This window comes from Sturnira hondurensis, unplaced genomic scaffold (genome assembly GCF_014824575.4).
Source record: "Sturnira hondurensis isolate 20B ecotype Veracruz unplaced genomic scaffold, ASM1482457v3 Scaffold0008640, whole genome shotgun sequence".
NCBI classification, from domain to species: domain Eukaryota; kingdom Metazoa; phylum Chordata; class Mammalia; order Chiroptera; family Phyllostomidae; genus Sturnira; species Sturnira hondurensis.
Genome location: NW_028081271.1, coordinates 15,338,290 through 15,361,469, shown reverse-complemented (window position 1 = coordinate 15,361,469; position 23,180 = coordinate 15,338,290). Strand labels below are relative to the sequence as shown.

At 42.1% G+C, this 23,180-nt stretch overlaps 1 protein-coding gene and 1 long non-coding RNA gene across 2 annotated transcripts in view; both read right to left on the bottom strand.

Moving 5' to 3' along the window:
- LOC118993150 (uncharacterized) overlaps positions 1-18,976 on the bottom strand; it is a 107,446-nt gene extending 88,470 nt beyond the window's left edge. Inside the window, exon 1 of the long non-coding RNA XR_005067783.1 lies at positions 18,817-18,976. This is a non-coding gene — a long non-coding RNA (uncharacterized LOC118993150). The remainder of the gene's footprint in view (positions 1-18,816) is intronic.
- Positions 1-23,180, bottom strand: part of NRG1 (neuregulin 1) — a 959,746-nt gene that overhangs the window by 383,586 nt on the left and 552,980 nt on the right. The window lies entirely within an intron of this gene.

The window sequence follows — 23,180 nt, the reverse complement described above, 5'->3', positions numbered from 1 at the left end:
ATAGAGTCAGTGGCTTTTTTTTTCTTTCCAAATTCCCAGGCAGAATGGAAACCTTGCTTATAGCATTACTGACACTCAACGGGCCTCTGTCTGCTTCTCACCAATGATCGGGAGCTCACCACCCTATGAGACTACCTACCCCAATTCAATGATGTTTTGACCATCAGAAAGAGCCTCAATATGGTGACGAATTTTCCCTTCAAATTTCATTTATTCACTTCCTAGAAAAACAAAGAATAAGGAAGCCCTTCCCATATTTGAAGGCATCTGCCATTTCACTACTTCTCTACCCAAGCGAAGCTTCCTAAGATAATTCAACGATAACTTACTAGGATGGTTTCCAGACTCTCAATAACCTACTTAACCTACTGATTGGGCTACTACATCTCAGGGTCCCCCTCAAAACATGTTATCCAATTGAAACCAGTCTCTTAGGCACAATCCATGAGAAAAAGCATACAGAAACCATAACTTTCCCTGGCAAAAACCCTGCAAGACCCAAGATACTAAAGCAATGTGACTGATTTCCTTTTTCTTTGTCCTTTGTCCTTTCTTTTCCTTTTCCTTTAAAATAAAAGAATGTTAGGTTATATAACTCAAATTTCTGCTGCCCTATCACTCTAGCATCTGGGCATAATTACACCAAACAAGTCAATATTGTTAGCATATGGAAGCAAAGTCGGATCCCAGCATCGGTTTTCCTAGGTTGCATCACTTTTCTGTGCTGCCTCTCTCTTCTGACTCAGGTTCAAAGGAGCAGACACCGGGGAGGAGCCCTCTCTGCCTTTCATCTCTTCACCAGCACCGCACTGCTTTTGGGAGGCCAGTTCTCTGAAGCAGGCAGGCAACGCATCGCTGGAGGACTTCTCCCTGGTTTGTTATTTTATTCCGTTGACTAGTGGAATATCCAAGACCTCTTTGATGAGGTTCTATCAAAAGTGAAATCTCAAGATATTTTAGGATTGTTGAGATTTCAGATATCTGTCTGATTGCCAGACTTTTCTCACAAGCAAAGGTGTTACTTGAGAATGATTGTCTTTATTTTAAATCATCTCTTATTTATTTATAGAAATCTTTATAGTGCCTACAATGAACTGGTTTGGAGATACCACCTTAGTACCTCCTTCTGTAGAATGTTAAGAGTATAATCTTCATTTTAACTCTGTGTTTCCAATTCACTTTTCAAAATCCAATTTTAGGACTCTCTGGTTCCACTTTGAATATATTTGCTATAATAAAATGCAGTATGTCAGTACAAGTAGTCCCTTGTTATTGTTTTTGTATAAAACCTTGATGTGTGAAGGGAAGAGGGAATATCAATTGAACAAAGTCACTCCTGGACTGAAGGACAAATCATGCGCAAGTGACCGGCATCTCTGTCCTCAGCAACCCCGGTATAAAACAGGACTCTGACCCAGCCTCGGGCTACCGGTGATGTCTGGAAGAAATAGATGCTCTTTCCAGTAGATATTGAGTAGTGTTTAGGGTCATAGGGGTTAAAGGAACTTTTGCTATCACTTACTTCAACTTCCTCTTTCCTTATTGCTTTCTATTTTGAATTTTTCTGTAAATTGAAGCCCATTGAAATTAAATGATGTATTCAAAGTTATACACATACAGGTAACAAGTGATTTTGGACTATAAACAATATCTACATCATCCTTTCCCCTTCTATAGTTTAATTCTGCTGCTAAGTCTGACTTTATTTACCTGAATAAATAAAGTCTGACCCTTTAAAACGTTAAAAAGGATAGCAAAAGTTTGCAATAAAATTTCAGTCTTGCTTGGCTCCTTAAGTCTTGATTTTTTTCTTTTTATGTCTTTTTTAAGTCTTTTTTTGTGGAATCAAAGTTGTGTGTGGCTCTGCAGAACACAGCATAACAAAGAATATCTGGGGTTGATGTGATGATGATGACAATAAAAATAACACTCATAAAGCATTTAGAACAACGTTTCGCTCCAAAAGTGATCCATTAAGAATTATAACCTAATTTAAACATTAAAACAACTGTACGAATTACATAATATTATCATCCCCCACTATACAGTTGATACTAGTCAGGCAAGAGAGACTTATGCAGCTTTCTTGAAGTCTTGTAGCTCAAAAGAGGCAGATGTCACTCTGAACCAAGGGCCCGCATTCTTAGCTCCTACATAAACACTATCAAAAACCAAGATTGTCCCCTGGCTGGCGTAGCGCAGTGGGCCTCTGAACCACACGATCAAGGTTCGATTCCCAGTCAGGGCACATGCCTGGGTTGCAGGCCAGTTCCCAGCAGGGGACTCACAAGAAGCAACCATACACTGATATTTCTCTCTTTCTTTCCTTCCCTTCCTCTCTTAAGATAAATAAATAAAATCTTTAAAAAAAAACCCAAAACCAAGATTGTATTCTGCACCTTTTAATAAATACAGCTAGGAAGAAATGAGCGTCCTCAAGAGCCTTTCTAAAACTGGTGAGATGTATTTCTAGGTAATTTTCCAGGTTTTTTATTAGCCTTTTCAGGCTTCTTTAATTGCAGACCCCCCAGGGCAAATCATATTTATTCTGCAACCACAAGTATCAAGGTCTCCTCCCATCATAGTCTGGTGCTTCACTTCCCAGAACCCCAGATCCACATCTCAGCTTGTTTCAAAGATGCCTTCCCCATTAGTTAGAAGCCTCCACCCATCCCTTCCATAACACACCTACATCCCAACTCAGGCTTCCAAGGCAGGAAAGCTGAATTCCTGGTACTCAAAAGCAAGCCCCAGCAAGACGCCTCTCTGCTCAACACTTACATTTCTCTAAGGTAGGATGGTTTCAAGGAACGGAGGAAGCTAATCCTCAACCAGTGACTTGCTTCCTGTACCATTCGGAGTTCCCCCTGTGTGCAGGGCATAAGCCTGCTTTCTGCAACAAGAACCATCAGATATGGGGCAGCTTGAGCTTCCCCAGCTGTATTTCACAAGTCTGAAGACAATGCCATGTGAAAATACGTGTGCGCTTGCAGATGGTGCGCCCGAAGATACCAGAGATCTGGCTGGATAACACAGGAGCAGGTTAGTTGGGAAAATACTTGAGAGGGCTTTGACAAAAACCTCCTGAAGACTGATGTTTCAATGAACTCACCCTGTCATTTCCAATCACTTAGCCACTTCACATTTTGATGAGTTCCCCCCGCGCCCCCATCAGTGCTGTGAGGGGCAGATGGAGAAGCTGAGTGGTCAGGACTGGCCACGAAACACTCAGAATCAGCAGCCACTGGAATAATGATGACATCATTCCGAAGTGGGTGTTGTTTCTGGATCCCGCACTGGGCCCCCCTCAAAGCCCAGCCACATGGGCTCATGTCAAGGTGCCTCTGCAAAGCTACTGTCCACCCCCCATCTGCTCCGGTGGCTACAACATCCATCTGAGCTCCTCGGGATCAGCACAGATCTCAGACTCCTCCCTAGATAAACTCAGAATTCTAGATCTGAGTGCCAAAGGGGAAAAAAGAGGCAATGAATCAAATTCCAACAACTGAATAAAAAAAAATTGGCTTGTACGCCCTCAAGGCAGAGGCAAAGAAGTTATCTGCCCATTGATAGCCTGTGACTCAGCCTTTCATCACGCAGCGCTCACAATGCTCAAACCCTCGTGGGATGGAGGCTGCCTCTGCTCCAAAGGGATGCCAAGGAGGAGGCCCTGCAAGAGAAGGGTGGGTGAGCCCGTCCAGACCACTGCGCGCCGCGGCTGCCTTTTCATGACCAGTCCTTTCCACCACCACACAGAATCCATCCCTCCTTTTTTGTTGTTCCCTAAAGGAAACCCTCGACACTCATGTTGGTATCAACAGGAAACCTGGAAAAAAAGGAAAATCAAAGAGGAAACCAAAATACACCCAACACAGAATAGGAATTTGAGGCGCACTGCTTCTGGAAAGGCACAAGAAGCTTTGGATGAGGTAGATGGGTTGACATGGAGGTGGGGTTCAGGACAGGGTGTGGAGCCCAGGGACGGGAGGACGGAGCTTCCGCACACAGGAATCCCAGGTGACCTCACTTTCCATTTTATGTGGCTTTTTAAAAAGCATCTGGCAAAACCCAACATATTTCATAATTACCTGATTCTCACGAGAGGTTATTAAGTGAAATGACTGTACCGAAGGGCCAATGTTTAATTGGGGTTCAGTGCGGCCCACATGACTAGGCAGCTGGAAGTCTTACCTTGACACAGAGGTGGTGGCTCTAAAGCCAGCAGCAGCTTCCGTGTCTGACGGCTGCACACGAGCATGTTCTATCTGCTTTGGATTTATAAGTAAGAAAAAATGACAAGTGCCATTCTGGAGCAAGACGCCTCCGTCATATAGGAGAAATGCACTCTCTGAAAATATCAAATGGGGCTCCGTTGGCTATTTGCTCCGTCTTCTGCAACCAGAAAGTGTTTACTAAAGGAAAGGTATCACTCAGGACATTCTTCTTTTCCTGAGGTGCCCCAGTGTCAGGTTCAACAACAACCACACAGCCTATAAAGAGAGCATGGGCCAGCAGTGGACATCAGGCCCAGAATTCCACTGGAGAAGACGTGGGGATCATGTCTCTCACACCTGAAGCCAATTATTTGTAGAGTGCAGTTTTAGGAGTAATTTTGAAAGCCAATGTGTGAAATAAATGGGTAAAAAAAACAGTGAATATTTAAATTTAAATATTTCCTGCAATTGTTCTATCTTAAACATTTACAAATTAAAATTTGTGTCCATGACTACATTAAAAAAATCAAACAGATGGGTATATATGCACCTAAAAGAGGATTATCTTTGTTAGTATCAATAAAACTATACATATTACATTTCTAAAGTCTATTATATTATACATAATACTGTGCATATTATATTCAGCAAACCACTATAAGGGAAGGAAATTCTTTCATTCTTATTTTAAAACTGGAAATAGCCCTGGCTGGTGTAGCTCAGTGGATTGAGCATAGGCCTGCGAACCAGAGGATCGTGGTTCGATTCCCAGTCAGGGCACATGCCTGGGTTGCAGGCCGGTTCCTTGCAGGCTAACTCCCAGCAAGGGACGCACGAAAGGCAACCATACATTGATGTTTCTCTCCCTCTCTCCTTCCCCTCTAAAGATAAATAAATAAATAAATAAATAAATAAAATCTTTATAAACACTAGAAATAAGATATTCACTCTCTAATTGAGCTAGGAACGGAGGGAAGGCCCTTGGGCATCTGAACCATGGCTCTGGCAATGGCAGCATCTTCCTTCCACACATGATAAAATGTCTTAGGGAGAGAGGCCTCACTGACATAATTGGAAAAAAAAATCAAACAAAAAGCCACCGTTACAGCCAAACTCAATATTTCCATCAAGAAATCCATGATTTTAAAAGGTACTTCAAAAGCAAAGCTACTTAGTGGTAGAATAGGATTTAATATGGATTTATTTGTGAAGGTTTTAAACATTGTGCTCACTATATTTAGCATCCTCAATGATTACTCAGTTTGTAAAGTGCTTTGAGGTTATGAGATCACTCATGAAGCCATCAGTTTCATTTCAAATGAATTTAACGAAGTATTTTTTTCTTCACAGTGTTTCCAGCCCATGGAAATCATTACCAGAGGATGCGGTAGAGAAGGGGGAAAAACAACACAAAACCAAAACACGAAACAGCACTTCTGTGAGTTTTTTTTATAGGTGGTAAAACATGATTCTGATGTTTGTAACCTTCCAAGGTTAGAAAGATGGTAATAATACCTGAGAGCATCAACTGAGTTGCTAGAGGCTTACATAAAAGTTGACACACCTCCCATCTTATAAATGAAGGACTTTCGGTTTCCCAGAAACATCATTATTAATAAGTTACAAAATCATAGTGCCAAATCTGGGGGGGGACAGGGTAAGTCAGAGTAAGACTTCTCTATTTTTTTTTGGTGATGTATGAGGACAGTTTGAAACTGACTATCAAATCACTTAATTGATAGTGGGTCATGTGTGGGCTGTAGTTTTCATGGGCATGATCCAGTGCAGGTTTTTAGGTTATTTAAGAAATGCCACCGCACTTAGATGATCAGATAGCGGATGTGGCACAATCCTGAGAAGAACCATACTCCCCAGAAGCAATACTATGTGAATGATTCCCCCTCTACCACCACTGCCAAAAAATAATTGCCAGAGTTTTAGGAAGGGAATTGCTCTCCTTAACGCACTGGAACAACGCATTACCTGTCTGACCTACCTTTAAGTTGATGCTGTTGACAGCCACTATCAGAATCAACCAACCAAATCACCCCCAAAATTTAAAAACAAGGTCATGCATGTGTGCCAGAGATGTGTCATGATGACATGCCTTCTGAAGCCCAGGTGAGTTGCCTACCTCTGCATGGACATATTCAGAAGCTAACTAGCCCCAAACAAAAAAAAAATGGAGAGGATAAGTGTAGGAACAGGTTCTGGAGACAGTGAAGAATAGCTAATAAGTATAAGGTGGCACCAGAATCCCTTTGGCAATGGAGGCAAGAGGCAACGATCCATGAAGTGTCTACAGTGTGATAATCATTTGCTAAATTCACGCATGTATAGTTCTAATTTTAAAACTATAGCAATGATATGAAGTAGACATATAAGTGCTTCTATTTTATAGATGGAAACAAGACTTATAATTTGCTCACTGTCACATAGCTCTTAAGTAGCTGAGGTTAGTCCAGAGCTGCCTGGCCCTGAAATCTTGAATTCTTTCATGTATACCACCATCCCTCCAGGGACCTGGGGGTGGGGAGTATTACATTCTGTAACTGACTGGTACATGAATGAGCTATGTGTGAAAGAATATCACTTTATATTATTATATTCATATTTATGTTGGGTGCATATTACATACAGAAAATACATGTAAGTCCAAGTTGTAGTAAAAAAAATAGGGATAATGTCAAAATTAGTCCTAATTTTCTTCATTACTCCATTGGTGGTATAAAATGTATGAACTCCCCCTAAAGTTTATTTATGTCCTTAAGCCTATTAGCTTATGCCCTTTCTTGATACAACATATCTTATTTATATATAATTTATATATATTTGTTACCTGTTAAATAAAGCATTACTCCCTTCAGTTTAGAAACAAAAGTCTTTGAGCTTCATGAGTGTCTTGTGAAGTCACTGAGTAGTGGACAAGGTTAGATCCCCCATGACTCTCTCAGTGTTTCATAGGCATTGATTGTCTTCTCGTTTAGTTCCCTTATTCTGGGGAAGTCTGAATTTATAATGTTTGGGTGTTTTGTTTTGCTTTGTTTCTCCTCACTCATAGAAGACCCTCTTTCCTGCCTGGTCCTCGCAGGGTCGCTTCTCCTGACCTTTTCCTCTTCTTCTGAGATAGACAGTCCTCAGGGCCCCTCTGAGGATTTGGGCCGAGCCCCTCTGTGCACCTCAAGAGTTGTTTCCAAGTTTGGCCATGTTCCTGCAAACAGTTGTTAGACTCTCTAAGGACGGGGCTGCCTCTGTGTTACCATTTAACCACATCAGGACATGTGGATTAAGAAAGGCAGACAGATCCTGTACAGAGACTCTCAGAGGTGATGAGAACTCTCAGGTGATCTGAAGGTGTTTCTCAGGTCTGGGGCTTAAGATGAATACTTAAGTGACTTTTCTGTGTCACTGAACTTTTCACCTCCATGCTGAAGCATCAGTGATGTCGGCAAACCTTTTGTTCACCACACCATCATGATTACTGGGCCTTAATGACGGAGGTGTTACACAACCCCATTAATCTGGCCCAGGCTCCCTACTCTGAGTCAGGTGAACTTGGTTCCACTGTTCAGACAAAGTAGCAAAATCAGGCACTAAAGAAGGTGGGGGAAAGCAGGCTGGATAGAAAGAAACATGATTGACTAGGTATAAATGGATATTGCTTTGTAAACAGCACTGCAAAAAGATACTCAATTTCTCTGCTAGTCTTTCACAAAACTGGGCAGGTCTTTCTTTGAGCAAACCAAAGAATAATACATTTTTAAAAGGCATTTTGGTGCCTGAGTATGAGACAAAAGTGTAAACTGCCTCAAAGACCAAAGTGATCTGTGATTACAGATAGTGTGATATTATGAGCATGCTTCATCAGCATATAAAACACTGACATTCAAAGCAGTAGAGCAAAAAGAGAGAGCTCTAGGCCAGGGGTAAGCACACTGGGCTCTGGCCCTGGCCTTGCCACCAACGGGCTGGTCGGTGTGAACAAGGCACTTAACTTCTCAGTGCCCATGTCTCTGTGTGTTAGAACAGTAGGGTTGTACTTCATGTTTTCAGTGACCCCCAAAGGGCTGTGCAGTTCTAAAATGCCTGATTCTAAAAACAAAAATAGCATGAGGTAGCCATGTCAAAATATATTTCAAATCCCTATCGGTAAAATTCTGACTCTTGTGAAATATACAAACTACTCAAAGAACTGGAACGAACAATAATGAAAATACAGGAATGGCTTCACCACGTGTCCAAAGCCTTCTCTGGTGGGAGGAATCTGCTCAAAATGTTGCCTTCTGCTTGCAGACAAAGTCTCAGTCACCTTACAACTTTACTGAAAGCTTGCCCTACCGTGGCTTCTGCCAGATAGTTTAAAATAGTTTGACTGTAGGAGTTTTAGAAGAACTTAATTATTTCCCATGCTCTCTTACAACTTCTTTTCTTCTACATCATTTAGCAGAGGCTTTGGCCTCATTTTCCCATCTTCCCAGCTGTTTGGGGAAGGACGAGTGACTTGAAGGGAAAGGGCAGCCCTCAGTCCTGTTCTTTTATAGACACTCACCATCTCTTCAATTATGTCAGTATAGCACCCTCTACTGCTTCGGGGGGAAAGAAAGGCTAGCAATTCCTGAATCCTGGGACATAACCAAGAGATGTCACTATGCCCAACAGTACAGCAACAGGTAATAATTTTCCTCATTTGTCACCCCCATGGCATCCATTCTTTACAAAAGAGCATAGTTATGGCAGAGAAAGACTTCATCTTTTTCATCTTTGCATTTGTTCTGTTTTATTTGTCTGTTTATCCTTCCATGTTCTGAGACTTCAAACTAAGAGTTCTCATGATTTCCGTATCTCAAGCCAAAACAACTCTAGGTAATCTTTGGAGTAACTGGATAATATGAACAAACACATCTGCCTTAAGTCTCAATCAAGAACTCAAGGAGGTTATAGCTCTCAACATTCTAAACATCTGATACATTTAACAGAAAACTTCTGCAGACTATAAGAAAATGCTTCTTCCTCAGCTTTATTGAAATTATACCTGTGTTCTGATTTTGATCCCAAAAGAAAGGAACAGATTTTTTAAAAATGTAGATATCTTTAAATTTGCATGTACTTCCTGCTGAGTTGTGTCTTGTTTTGCAAAGCCAGTAAGTCATTAAAAATCAAATCAGAACCCTGGAAAATGTAATTTATTTCCTATGGACTCTTAAGCAGAGCTGTTTCCAAAGCAAGATGTTTCATCTCCCACCCTGGATCTCTCTGCTTTTTCCACCGAGAAACACATTTATGGTATTCTGTGCAGGGAAGACTCCTAATCAGTCCCAGAAAAGTCTGCTCAATAGTGGAGAGAAAAATCTATGGATAATATTAAAAATTAACATTTAGTCTAGTATTTTATTTCAGACTGACTTTACTACTTGGAGTGAACAAAGTATGATTTCCCTAAACCAGGCCTGCTTGGCTCAAACCTGACCATTCATTCATTCATTCATGGAAAAGAGCAAATGCCCCCAGGACCAGCCATTGGCAGAGCCTGTCTCTGAGGTTGTCTGATTTCTCTCCTGGAGCCATTCCCCACTTCTAGAGGCTTCTAGAGCCTCTATCCCACCTCAAGCATAGTCCCTTTGGGGCACAAATATATCAGCTGATTCCACTAATTCATTTAAAATTCCAAATGTGTTTAAAAGAGGAGGCCTGCTCATTCAGGCAAACCAGTGGTGAGTGAAGTTTCCGGCTGAGGACCAAAGTGAGGTAAAGAAAGTGTAGCGTCAGATCGGCAGTTTTAGCAAAGGGTCCTTGCTTCGTATTTCTTTTACAAACAATAGTCCATGGGGACCGGAGAAAAAAGCTTCCTGCCTCCTCCAAGTCTGAAACAGAGGGAAGATTTGCCTCCCTCTCGCCACCGTCCAATAACGTGCACCTGTGAAGACCTGGGAATCTGCAGGGTCCGGCAAGCACCAGGTCCAGAATTCTTGAGAATGCTTTGAACTCTCCTGCCCATTCACAGCCTTCACAGTCCATGCAAACTCGGCCTATCACACACTTGTGTTGTAACCATTCCACCGAGGTTAACAGGCTCCCTTCAGCTGTTTTGATGATAAGATTCATCATTTCTATTCCTCTCTCTACTATAGTGCCCAGCAAAATGCAGGGTACATGGAGGACACAGTAAATACATACATGATATAACATACGCGATAAAGAAATATATAACAGACAAAGCACTCAACATAATAGCAAGAACATTTTTAAATGTTTCATATGTGTTTTATCTGCTTGATGCTTTTGTGGAGTCCCTACTCATGTCCTAGACATGGTCATCCCCTTTGTAGAGAAAAGTAGACAAAAAAAGCACGTAGAGGTACATTATTAAACACATATTTGCAGGGGGGAGCTATTGAATATTAGGTACTACACTAAGTGAGAGGGATTCAACGGTGTGAACTCTGAGGAAAAAAGACACCTACTAAGAAAGGCTTCTGGTGGCTAACTGGGCTCCAAATATTGTTTTAGAGGCAGAGCCCGGTAGCCATGTTGGCACAGGGAGCCTCTCACGCAAAATGCGCCTTGGCAAGAAGCCTCTGTGCTGACCCGCCTGCCTCTGTGCTGAATGCCTGCCTGTACTAGGTTTCTGACACCTGGACCAGCCCTTATAAAGCTTTCCCTGAGTCCTGCTTCAGCCATCAGACCGAGGCTTTCCCCAGCCAGTCAGAGCTGTGCAGCCCTGACCAATCAGCACAGTGCCTCTTGAATCAATCAAACTGGGAGGATTTGGCACTCTCATGTATATGAGAACAACTCAACCAGGGAGCAGGGGCAGTAACTACTGTTCATATAAGCCAGCTCCCCTCTACCTGGGAGAGTGCATTTTCCCTTTCCAGCAAAGAAGGAAGACTGTGTTTCCCTGACTGAGCTGAAATACCACATAGGTCTCAAGTGAAGCAGGCCAGCACGGAGTGGAGCAGAGAGCAGTGACCCATCACAGAGCACAGCAGAACTGTCTAGAATCAGGAGTGTCCCACCTGTGGCCTGTGGGCTGCATAAGGCCCAGGATGGCTACAAATGCAGCCCAACACAAAATCATAAATTTACTTAAAACCTGTTTTTTTGCTCATCAGTTTTTGTTAGTGTTTGGGTATTTGATGTATAGTCAAGACAACTCTTCTTCCAGTGTGGCCCAGAGACACCAAAAGGCTGAACACCCCTGGTTGATGGAGAAGGGCCTGGCCCCAGAGCTGCCCTGCTATTTCCACAGCTGCGCTGTCTCAGCACCGAGCTGCTCCGTGGCTGTGCTGTTTCCGCAGCCACACTGCAGCCCATCTGATCTGTCTGCACCGAATACAGTGCCTGTCCTCACTGCGCCCCAAACTGGGGGTTCCTGTCGGTGTTTGACTTGGTGCCAGTGACCACTGGTTGACAATGGTAAACATGACAAGAGGGTCTTTTCAAAGCATTTGTGTTCTAGAAGGGGAACCCAACTAGAAGATAGGCATTTGCAATAGAATGTGATACGAAATAAGGTGAGGGTGATCACGAGGTGTTGTCACAGCTTAGAGGAGGGTCACCAAACCCAAGCCAGAGGAGAAAAGTCTAGCCGTGGTGTCCAACCTCTTGGCACCTCTGGGGACACGCTGGAGGAAGAAGAGTTGTCTTGGGTCACACATGAAATATATTGTGACATGTAATCACAAGAAAAACCTCACAACCTTTTAAGGAAATTTACAATTTTGCATTGGACTGCATTCACAGCCATCCTGAGCCTCATGCAGCCCGCAGGTCGCAGGTTGGACACTCCTGGTCTGGGGCTTCTTGGAGGCAGTGACATTTAATGTGAGATGAAAACGAAGTGTCAGAACTAACCAGGTGGTAGTCAGGACAGATTCCTGGCAGGGGCTAAGAAGGGAGAAGGCAGAGGATGGGCCAGCAGTTTGGCTGGGCTGTAGAACTGAGGAGCAATTATGGAGGGTTGAGGTGGAAATGCACGTTGGGCCAAGGCTAAAAGGACAAGGATCCATCTGGGAGTCGCCTTCCTGTACTTATGAAGAGATGTACCCATTCCTTGGCACGTGGGAAGAAAATATCCTCCTTTCCCTTGGTATTAAACTTTTGGCCTTTTTATAATGAAGCTGAGTAAGAAGCAGCAGGGAACTAAGGAATCCATTTGTCTGAAAAGACCAACAAGATGATTAATGTTGGACCAGTGGGAAGCCCTTGGAAGGGAAGATTGTGTGGAGTAACTGCTTACTTCTGTATTATTGAACAGATCTATAGAGGTCCCTGGGCTTCTTGCTTCAGCCAGCCCAGGAAGTTAACTAAACTAGTACCTCTCTTTTCACAGCAAGCAAGCCATGTTCTAGGTTATCTGGAAAAGCACCGTATCAACAGGGTGTTAACCAAGGGTCCACTATTCCAGCTGTAAATGAACCTTAGAAATCCTCATTCCCAGCTTAGGAGTAAGGGAACTGCCAGGCACACTGCGTACCGTGAGCACAGCTGGTGTGTGAAACCAGCCCCTTTGACCTCTGGTCCCACTGTGTCCACAGAGACACACAATCACTGACTGTTATCTTTTTTCACTTCAAAGCTACACAGCACACAGTGAAGTGAACACTAAGCATGTGATACACATTTAATTGGATGAGTAAAGGCAACCAACCAGGAGAAAAGCATTTAAGCTTTCAATAATCTAATTTATCTCTTGCCCATCGTCAAGACGATGTGTGTTACAAATATGGCAAGAAAAGGCTGATGCAGGGCAGTTAAAACCACCTGCCCAGCGTTTGTGGGTAAGGCAAAGAGGATTCTTACACAGAAAGAATAGAAGGATTTTATACCAATTTTGTAAAAGAAAGTAGAGATATTCATAAATACGTCCACATAGGCAGACAGAAACATGTACAATGACATAACAGACTCAGAGCGAGAAGAAATGGAAAGACCTGGGCTAGAATTATAACAATACCAGTTTTCCCTGGGGTTTTAGAACTTTTTAAACGATCTTTTCACAATCTCCAAGTTCTTTTAATGGTATAATCAGAAAAAATGTGTGTTAAAAGTGAGTGACTGTGACGCCTCCCTGCTTTAGGAAGAACGAGCGTGTCTGGAGTGACTGCTGGAACTGGCATTCATTGCTTGTGGTCAGAAAGGCCATGACACACACTTCGCTGTCACTGTTCTTACGGAGTTTCGGTCTGTGGCCAAAGGTCTGGCTCTTTGTGAATGTAAATTTGAAATGCTCTCTTCAGAAGATTAAATCAACTTGTATTTTTCAGGAACTTATTACTTACAAAGCACCTAACTTCTACCTAGAAATGCAAGTGTGTATGGACTCTACTTGTGCTGAGAGCCAATATAGTCAAAAAACCAAAACCAAAACAACAAAAAAAGATTCCACTCCCAGGGGGTTAGTAAATCTCTGAAACAAATCATCACTGATCATGCCACCATGGATTCAAGGCACCACGAGCAGATGGGAGGGTGACTTGAAAGAGCAAAATGACACTCTTTTTGCTGACGGAGTGACACAGGGCTGCCTTCCCCAGCGATGGGTAACAGGCTGCACCAACTTCATCTCCCAGGTGGTATGATGCCGGCCAGCTTGCTCTGACTTTTGAGTTTCACTTCTAATAATACAGGCTGCTGTGTGCATGCCTCAGTTAACTCCCAGGGGAACAGCTTAGGGGCCCATTGGGAGAGAGTCACAGAGTGAATATAAGCCTTCAATACTGCCTTCAGCATATTCCAGAAAGTGACCTTCAACTTCATAAGGTACCACGGGTCCTTCAAGTCCTCATTATTACCCCACCTTGTGGCCTTGCCTAGAGTCAGTTCCTCAGCACCTCTGAGGCTGTCCACCTTGGTATGAAAAGGGATGAGCGAAAATGGAATGACTTACATATAAAACCGAGAAAAAAATATATTGGGAGCCATTTCAACTTCAGGAAGTTTTAAACAGTTTGGGGATAGGCCAGTCGGCAGCGGAGGCCAGAGGAGGAACTCAGCTCTGTGCTGTGTTGAACTGAAACGTTGAGCTCTCCCTCTCACTGGATGGCCACACACCTTGGAGAAGGCAGATTTCCATGTGCCAATAAGCAGCCTGGCCCTGCGTGTCGTGACGGAACAGAAGCAGGTGTTATGCTAAGCTCCAGGGACGCAAAGCAAAATCCAGGCACCATATTTCCACGAAATGCAGATCACATCCTACCACTCCATATTTGGATGTGTCCTGTTTCCCAACACACAAAGAATAAACCCTCACTTTCCTTGGACTCCCAGGCCTTATGTTATCTAACCCTGACTTCTGCAGGGACATGATCCTATTTCATTAGCCACAGAGCCCTTTCTGGGCTTTTTAACTCATGTGCTCATTCCTCCTCCAAGGCCTTGACCTTGTATTTTCCCCGACTTAGACACTCTTCCCAGATCTTCACGTAGCTGGCTCCTTCTTGCATTTGGAGTCTCAGCTCAAAGTCATGTCTTTAGCTAAGCCTTGCCTAACCACCCAGTCTAAATCAGCAGGCACTCTCCGGCACATCAACATACCTTCACTTTTTTTGCAGTATTGATATTTAATCTGGTAACTCAGTGGTTCCCTTTTTTGTCTCCTCTGCTAGAATGTCTATTCCTAGAGAACAGGAATCTGAGCTGTCTGTTTCACTCTATCTCTAATGTCTAAATCAATGACTGGCACATAATAGGAATCCAATAAATCTTTGTTGAGTGAATGAGTGAGTGAATGAATGAATGGCACAGTCTTTTCCCTCGAGCACCTCAGAATCTGGTAGATAGAACTGAGGAAGATACTAACACAGAGTTATGTACACACGGAGGAGAGACACATAGCCCAGAGAAGGGCTTAGGAAGACCACACAGAAAAGAGGAGGTCTATGCTAAATTCTGCTCTCTAGAATCAGTTAAAGGGAACGAGATATTCCAGGTACAGGGAACAGCATGAAACCACTAGGATGTGAAGGGAAGTACAAAGTTGATAAGGGCATGAGGTCAAGAGTTCAAGAAGATACGTCTCATGGAGTACATGCAACTGAGAAGTCTGCACCTTGCACCGAGGCTAAATAAATGGTCTAAAGGGGCCAGCATCTGAAACTGGGATTAATCATTATGATATTATTTACTTTCATTCCAGTGTTCCTTCTCTCTACCTTGTTGCTTTTTATTCATGGGTTAGAGAAGAGTCTCACTGAGTATATTCTACAAAACCGGAGTCACCAAACATCGAAGAAAAATTCAATATCCTTTATAAGAAATTGTCCAGCATATCCTTCCTTCCTTCCTTCCTTCCTTCCTTCCTTCCTTCCTCCCTCCCTCCCTCCCTCCTTCCCTCCCTTCCTTCCTTCCTTCTCTCCTTCCTTCTTTCCTTCCTTTTCTCTCCTAAAGGTAGTAGGTCTATGGCAAGGTACATTGGTCCATCCCAACCCTAATTTTCCTCAGAAAGGAGGTGGGCACACACTGGCCAGAGTTTCCCTTGTATTATCACATGAGACGGACAAGCGACCTCCTAGCGCATCCTGTGCCTGTGCTGCTACAGAGCTTGACAGCAATGTGAGTCAACACGGTGCTTTTTCTGCACCCTCGAAAAGTTGCCAAAGACTTCAGAAAAAAATTGGCATATGAATAGGGTATCAGATAAAACTTTTGTTGAAACAAGTTCTTTTTTCTATGCATTCCATTCAAAACAACAAAACCCAAAAGTCAACCCATCATATATTATCTAAAAATCATTCACAAAATGTTTGCCTTGTTGGAGGGCATTAGCAATGAGTGCCTTGTCTCTTCATTCCTCCCCCTATCCTTCTCATTCATGAAAACTATGATTCACACTAGTGCCCTCTGGACAGTGGGGCAGTGGCTGCTTCCGAGGCAGCCCACCTCCCCTGCTCATTTGGAAAAAATGTCCTACAGTGAATCGAGTTCATTCAGCAAAACCAGGGGAAAATATGTGTCTGGCAATCTCACACGCCTCTCTCTCTGTGCTTGTCTGGACAAAACTAGGGTGGACTTCACATTTTTTTCCTTTTTGTCAGAAATGTATATAGGAAATTGCATATTTTCGCAAGAGTGCCACCCAGGGATTTTGGAGCTGAAGGATCTGTATCAGTTGGCACAAAGACACTAAGTAGGCTGATCATGTGTTCTGACCGCAGCAACTGCACACTGGTGGGCTGGAGCACAGACATCATCCAGTAACAGTTACACGTGTAAGGACTGGAAGGAGACCCCATGCTGATGAGCTCGAAATTGTTGGAAACGTTTTTTTTTTAAATAATAGGAGGCAGCCTACTGTGAAAATTAACAACCAGAAACCTCATTTAAAATGTAGTCCAGAGGCAAAGAAGAACAAATTTTCATATACTCGAAGGACACTAGATGCCAACAGGAAGAGATGCAGCTGGAATCTCCTGCAGAAAGAGATTCTACATTGCAGCCACGAGCCATTTCACAACAGTGATACAAGCTGAGAAATTCAGTATTAGGCAGTTTCTGTGTTGTGTGAACATCATAGAGGGAACTTATGGAAACCTGGATTGTATAGCCTACTACATACCTGGACTCATTGTATAGCCTATTGCTCCTAGGCTACAAGCCTGTACAGCAGGTTACTACACAAAACAACATGAGATTAAATCAAGTACAAGAGGAAATGATGCAATCAAGAGACACAGTAAACAGATGTATGAGGCCACCGCTGCTGCAGCACAGCACGCTGTTTTACAGAAAGCTTTTTTATGAGTGGAAAGAGTACGGTCTAAAATAATAATAAAAGTACAGTAAATACATAAGCCAGTAACATAGTCATTTATAATCATCATCAAGACCTACATACTGGATGTAATGATATGTGCTATACTCTTATACAGCTGGAGGTGCGGTAGCTTTGTTTACACCAGCATCACCACAAACACGTGAGGAAGGAATTGCACTAGGGCATTAGGATGGGTTTCACAGCAGTAGGCAATAGGAATTTTTCAGCTTTATTTTAACCAATGGGACCACCAACTTTATGCAGTCTGTTGTTGACCAACACGGTAGCTCACGACGATACTACTTCAGCAGGAGGAAGAAGAGAGTCAAGCTTACCCAGTAGCAGCTCAGCCAATGGGAAACTAGCATAACTCAGCCAATGAAAAGTCACTATACTTAGAACTTTCAGTTTCCTCCAATGGACTATTGGTTTATAACAGCTTCTCCTAAATCTTTAAAAGAACAGTTCCTCTCCTTCGTTTCTCTGGACTTCTGCGTGATCTCCATTAGACTGTATGTCTCAATTGGCAATTCTTTGAGGGACACATGGGCCCAGCAGTCAAAAGCATCAAAGCTGTCGTTACGAAGTATGATGCAGGGTGTTATCCATAGACCAAAGAGCGAGAAACAAGTCTCATACCTTCAACCAGAGCGCCAGCACATTGCAAGATACTGACTCCTTCATTCCACACATCATTCTATTCCAAGTGGACCCACAGCACAAAGAAGTTCAATGTTTTTTTTTCTTTTATATATTATTTATTGCCACATCACAGAGAATGGCTTGTATCAAAACATCTCATTTTTTAACAGCCAGGGATACATTTTTGTCATGGTGACTACATAGAGAACACATGAGGCAATTGTGACAGTGCACGTAAAGAGTTAAGAAGAGAAAGAAGGGTCCTGTGGAAGAAAAGAACCAAGCCCACAACAACAATGCTTGGTGTTCTCCTTGGCTTTAGACACGTAAAAGACCCAGTCGAGAGTGCTGAGTGGTGAGGATAATAGATTGTCCTTGTACTTAAGGGAAAAAAGAGCCACAAAGACATAACAATGAGTAAAGCTGAAGGGATCAGAGAATGTATGAATAATCAATATCTGGCAGAGGAGAGGATGAGATAGTGTCTCAGAACATACTTGGGAGGCAACAGTAAGTAAATTCAGATATGTGAAAGACAATACACAGCAGCTCATATGGATGCCATAATCAGGAAAATGGAAGGACAGAAGTTTAATGAATTTTAAAAATCATTGCTGCCACAATAAGGTAGAGCCTTGGAAAGTAAAGCAGTCTGAATTTGCTGATGCGGATTAAAGAGGAGAGTAAGGAAATTCTAAGCAGAAATAATCAAGTTTCCAATTTCAGAATGCCCACTGGAAAAGTCTAAGCCAAAGTTAAAAGCAGAAAAACAGAGAACCCTGGGGAGAAAAGGGAATGGGTGGGCACAGGTTGAAAACGGAGTGTGGTTCCCATTTTCCAGAACAGATTACAGAAGCAACCTCACCCAGTGTTGTCAGTTTGGACCAGCTGAGCAGCGCTGATAACCTTCCTCTATCTGTGAAAAGTTCTGAGGCTGGGGAGGGTTTACAATAAATGTCGGAAAGGTTACACAGTCCGTACTAGCAGTTTCTCCTGTTCACAGATACAGTATCAAAGGAGGCATGTCGGTTGTAGACAGAGAGACAGACCCAGAGAGGTAATTAAAACGTGTAAGTGCCAAGAAGGCGCAAGGGTCATGCTCACTCCTTTGCCCCCTCTCCTCCTCCGCACACCTGTGTGTACAGTCAAGCTACGCTCCAAGCAACTTAACACCTAGAGTAACCCAAACTGTACTTTTGAACTTACCTGGTCTGACATACTCATTTCACCAGTAAAGATACCAAAACACAGAGAGGGTGATGACAGGGCCATCTCACACGGTAGGAAGGGTAATTCCTGGTCCAACGTTTGTTTTCACACTTTATAACACTGGGGTTTTAATTTAAAAGCAATTGGGCTTACCTCGCAGCCCTCCAAGACAAACACTCCTGAACCACAGAGGAAGGATGACTACCCAGTGTGTGGAAGGGGTGTGGCTCATGCTTTCTCTTTGCTGACTAACTTGCACATTCTGACTGTACTCATTCCAGAAAATGCCCCAGGCCCCACATTTTCTTGTGAACCACCCTCTTCCCATTTGTAATTGATGACAATTACACTTTTGGCTTCAAGCAGGGAGTAATCCTTTATGCAAGATCCAGGTTGGGCCCCCTCTCTGGTGTTCCTCTTTAGGATAACGAGGTTCTTTTTCCTTTAGGCTTTATTTCCATGGAGTGCTTTCCTTTTTGTCCCGAGTTATCAGTGGAGGTCTTCAGGGAAAGTGGATCACATGTGGTCAGGTTAAGATACTTTTACAGAAACCAGAAACATGCCCCGAGTGCAGAATGCTCAAAAACAAACAAACAAACAAAAACAAAAAAAAAACACAACAACAAAACCCCAAACTAGTTAATGCTCCATAAAAGCACTGGGAGAGCTGCACCTGAGAAGTGAGAATAATGTGTTTAATGTCTTCAAAATCGTCTCCTATTACCAACCTAGTAGGGATTAAAACTTTAATTAAAGTTAAGCCCCCAAAGAGAAAGAATGCTCTAGGAATAGAATTGATAAAGTCCTTGACCAGGAGTCACTTGGATGTGCTCCTTCCATGAACTCATCTCTTGGCTTTTTTAATGGACTGATCAGCTGCTTGATTGATTGACTGATGAGTATTTGCATCTGCAAAGACATTGCTCTGAAAATGAACAAGGTCACCAAATTAGGATCAAGCTTACAGGGAATAGGATCTATTCCCTGTCACTATCAAAAATATATTTATCCTGCCCTGGCTGGTGTAGCTCAGTGGATTGAGCACGGGCCTGCGAACCACACGATCATGGTTCGATTCCCAGTCAGGGCACATGCCTGGGTTGCAGGCCAGTTCCCAGCAGGGGACTCACGAGAGGCAACCATACATTGAGACTTCTCTCCTTCCCTTCCCCTCTAAAAGATAAATTAATAAAAAAATCTTTAAAAAAACAGAAAAAATGTATCCTATTTCTTACCTCCACGTTAAAATACAGAGTCAAAGCCCTCCAAATCAGAGACTCGGAATCAAACGGAGAGAGAGGGGAAGCACGTAATGGACGTGCAGTCCCACTCTTTAATAAATAACTGAGTCAGTCACTCAGTTCTCTGTTGTTCAGGCTCACCACAACTTCTGAAGCCACTGATTTCAATGATGCCTTCTTAGGATGCCGGCTGATGCCCAGCTGGGAACAAACTGAAGAAGGGAATTCTGATTTAATGAACCTGCATGTTTCCCGAGGGTCCATTTGAATGCTAAGAGGAGTTAAATTCTTTCCTCGTGCCACACATCATTGTACGTTCTCCTTAAGGAGATTTTACCCAGGGTTGACATAAGAAATTGGCCCGATCTTTTCATTCACCAATTAAATGCAGAATGCGATTTGAATCATCTCCAGTGACTTCCCACTGGCAACAGGCATTTATAAATGCAGACTCTCATTACTCATTATGTCCGTGTTTAAACAGAATCAGAAATGAAATGGTGAAATAGAAACTTCCTATTTTTAAAACTTGCTGAGAGGAGTTCTGGGTCACACAAAATTCCATGCTCTCTATTCAGGTTATGCTTAGGAAACAGCTAGCATCGAATATATCGTGAGACAATGATTAGATTCCTCTAAACAGAGAACTACACTACTGAGGTATTATGCATTTATAATGCTTTCAAATATGTCACTTTGCATATTATTATTTTTTGCCTATTATTTTCTGATCAGGAAAAATGCAGATGCAGTTTAAGAAAGGGTTACACTTTGTACAATAGGTTTATGTTTTGTATAAATGGCTTGGACATAGTCCATCTTCCACCTACATGGATTACAATGCAGAGTTTCCAACTATGTGATTTTGTTTTGTTTGACTCGAAAACAATGAGTACTGCTTGTCAGCCCCCAAATAACCAGTGAATTACTTTTCTCAAGGAACTTGTATCTAAGCTTTTATATGTGTCTCTAGTGTGTATAGCTCTAGCTATTCAACTAGAAAGCTATAACAAAATGACTATTTTCAGAAAACTCCAACAGTTATTCCTGACAACTGGATGACATTTTTTAATCACCAGCTGCAGCTGCCATTTGGTCTGTACTAAAATCATGTTTAATGTTTATCGCTCATCATTTAATTTTTCACATGTCCCCTGGGTTTCTATGTCCTCCTGTATTTACTTACTCTGCAATGGAAAGTGTCTTTGGGGACGTGCATGGATAGAAAACTTTAAGTTTCTGGTGATATTTTCAAGATAAACCTGTTCCCCCAAAGAAGGCAGTCAGAGCAGAAAATGAAAAGCAGTCTTATGTCTATCTCATGATAAAGAACAAACCTGTGGATAACATTTGGCTCTGCTAACTCTGAGAATCAGCTCTTATTTACTAGCGATGTCTAGCTTTTCTATTTATCACCTTGGTTATCTCACCTGATTGAAAATAGTGTTAAAAACCCTAGAGTGTTGAACAGTACTCCCCCACCCCAGGATGGATCCTAGTCTGAAATCCTGCGAAACCTGTGGGCTCTTGATGAAAGCTATTGCTGGGGAGAATGTGGGTCAGGGGTATGAAGTCAGACGAGGTGTGTCCTTGTTATAGATTCTCTCTAACTATCTGGTGCTCATTTCCTCCAATTATTTACGTTTTCTTCCTCATTCAGAATGATTCTGTCTGGGCCTTGTTTTTCTCTCATCATCTCACCACTGAAAGGTAATTGCCTTAGGAGCTAAATATGGTTTTCTTTCCTCATACGTCTCTGCGGCATCATCATTTCCTACCCAGTATCTGTTTCACAACTTTGACTTTTTAAATGGGCTGATTTACTTCGCGATGACTTTCTAAAGAGTGGTTGTCTTTATTAACAAATTTGTTTAATGGGGAAATTAAATAAAAAGTCTTATGTCCAGAGTTTATTTCTCAAATTTATCTTTGGTGTTCCACATTTTCTATTTATATTCATAGACAGAGAAAACGAGGTTTTTGTTTGTTTTGTTTTCTTTGTAATCCTTAGGAAACAATAGCTCCAAGGATTATTTATTTAGAAAAGATAATGGAAGGACCTCCAGATAACCTATTTATATGAAAGGTTCATTTGTATAGAAAGGAAGCACTATTCCTGACTGTAAACACATACCTTTTTTTATGTTGGTAATTGCATTTTTCTTTTTCAAATTTTAATTTCATTTTTTATTTTTCAATTACAATTTATACTGTGTTATTTTGTATTAGTTTCAGGTGTATAGCACAGTGGTTAAATAATCACATACTTTGAAAAGGGTGAAGGGGTTAAGAAATACACAACTTGTTAAAATGTTAAGGCTATGGCAGCCTGAGTAGATGAGAATTTGCTAATCCGCTCCACAGAGCTAAGAGGGTATCACTTCTGTTCTCTGGATTAGATAAGAATGGTTTAGGAGATGAAAGCTTTGCTAGGTTGGTCTGAATGGCAGAGGAAGGAGTTAAAAATAATAAACAAACTCCCTCTGACTCTGAAGTCTATCCTGCTAGGCTTTGATTCAGTATCACCGCAACTTGAAGTTAAAAATTCTCTGCTTACTAGATTTTCCAAATTGGAGATGTTTCCCAGCTTCACTTAATGCCAAGATAATTTTAGAGAACAGTACTATGCAAATCAGCAAATGAATAATAATCTCAGAAATAACTACATGTGAAAACACCAATTAGCCAATAAATCACTTAATTAGTCTTACTTGTTTTGCTCTTTAAGATGCTATGCAATATCTGTATGCTACTGCATAGGCGACACATATTTATTTATTTATTTTTGTTTTCCTTTAAGTTTAAGCTTTATTGTATTTTTTCCATTACCATTTAGTCCCCTTATACCCTCCTCCCCCAGCAATCACCACACTGTTGTCCATGTCCCTGAGCCTCCTTCCTTTTTGCTAGATCCCTCCACCCCCTAACCACTCCCCCATAACTATCAGCTTGCTCTCTGAGTCTGTCTCTTGTTTTGTTTGTTACTTCCGTTTGTTCATTAGATACCACACATGAGTGCAATCATATGGTATTTGTCTTTCTCTGACTGGCTCATTTCACTTAGCGTAATGTTTTCCAGGTCCATCCATACTTTCACAATGGGTAAAATTTTCTTCTTTT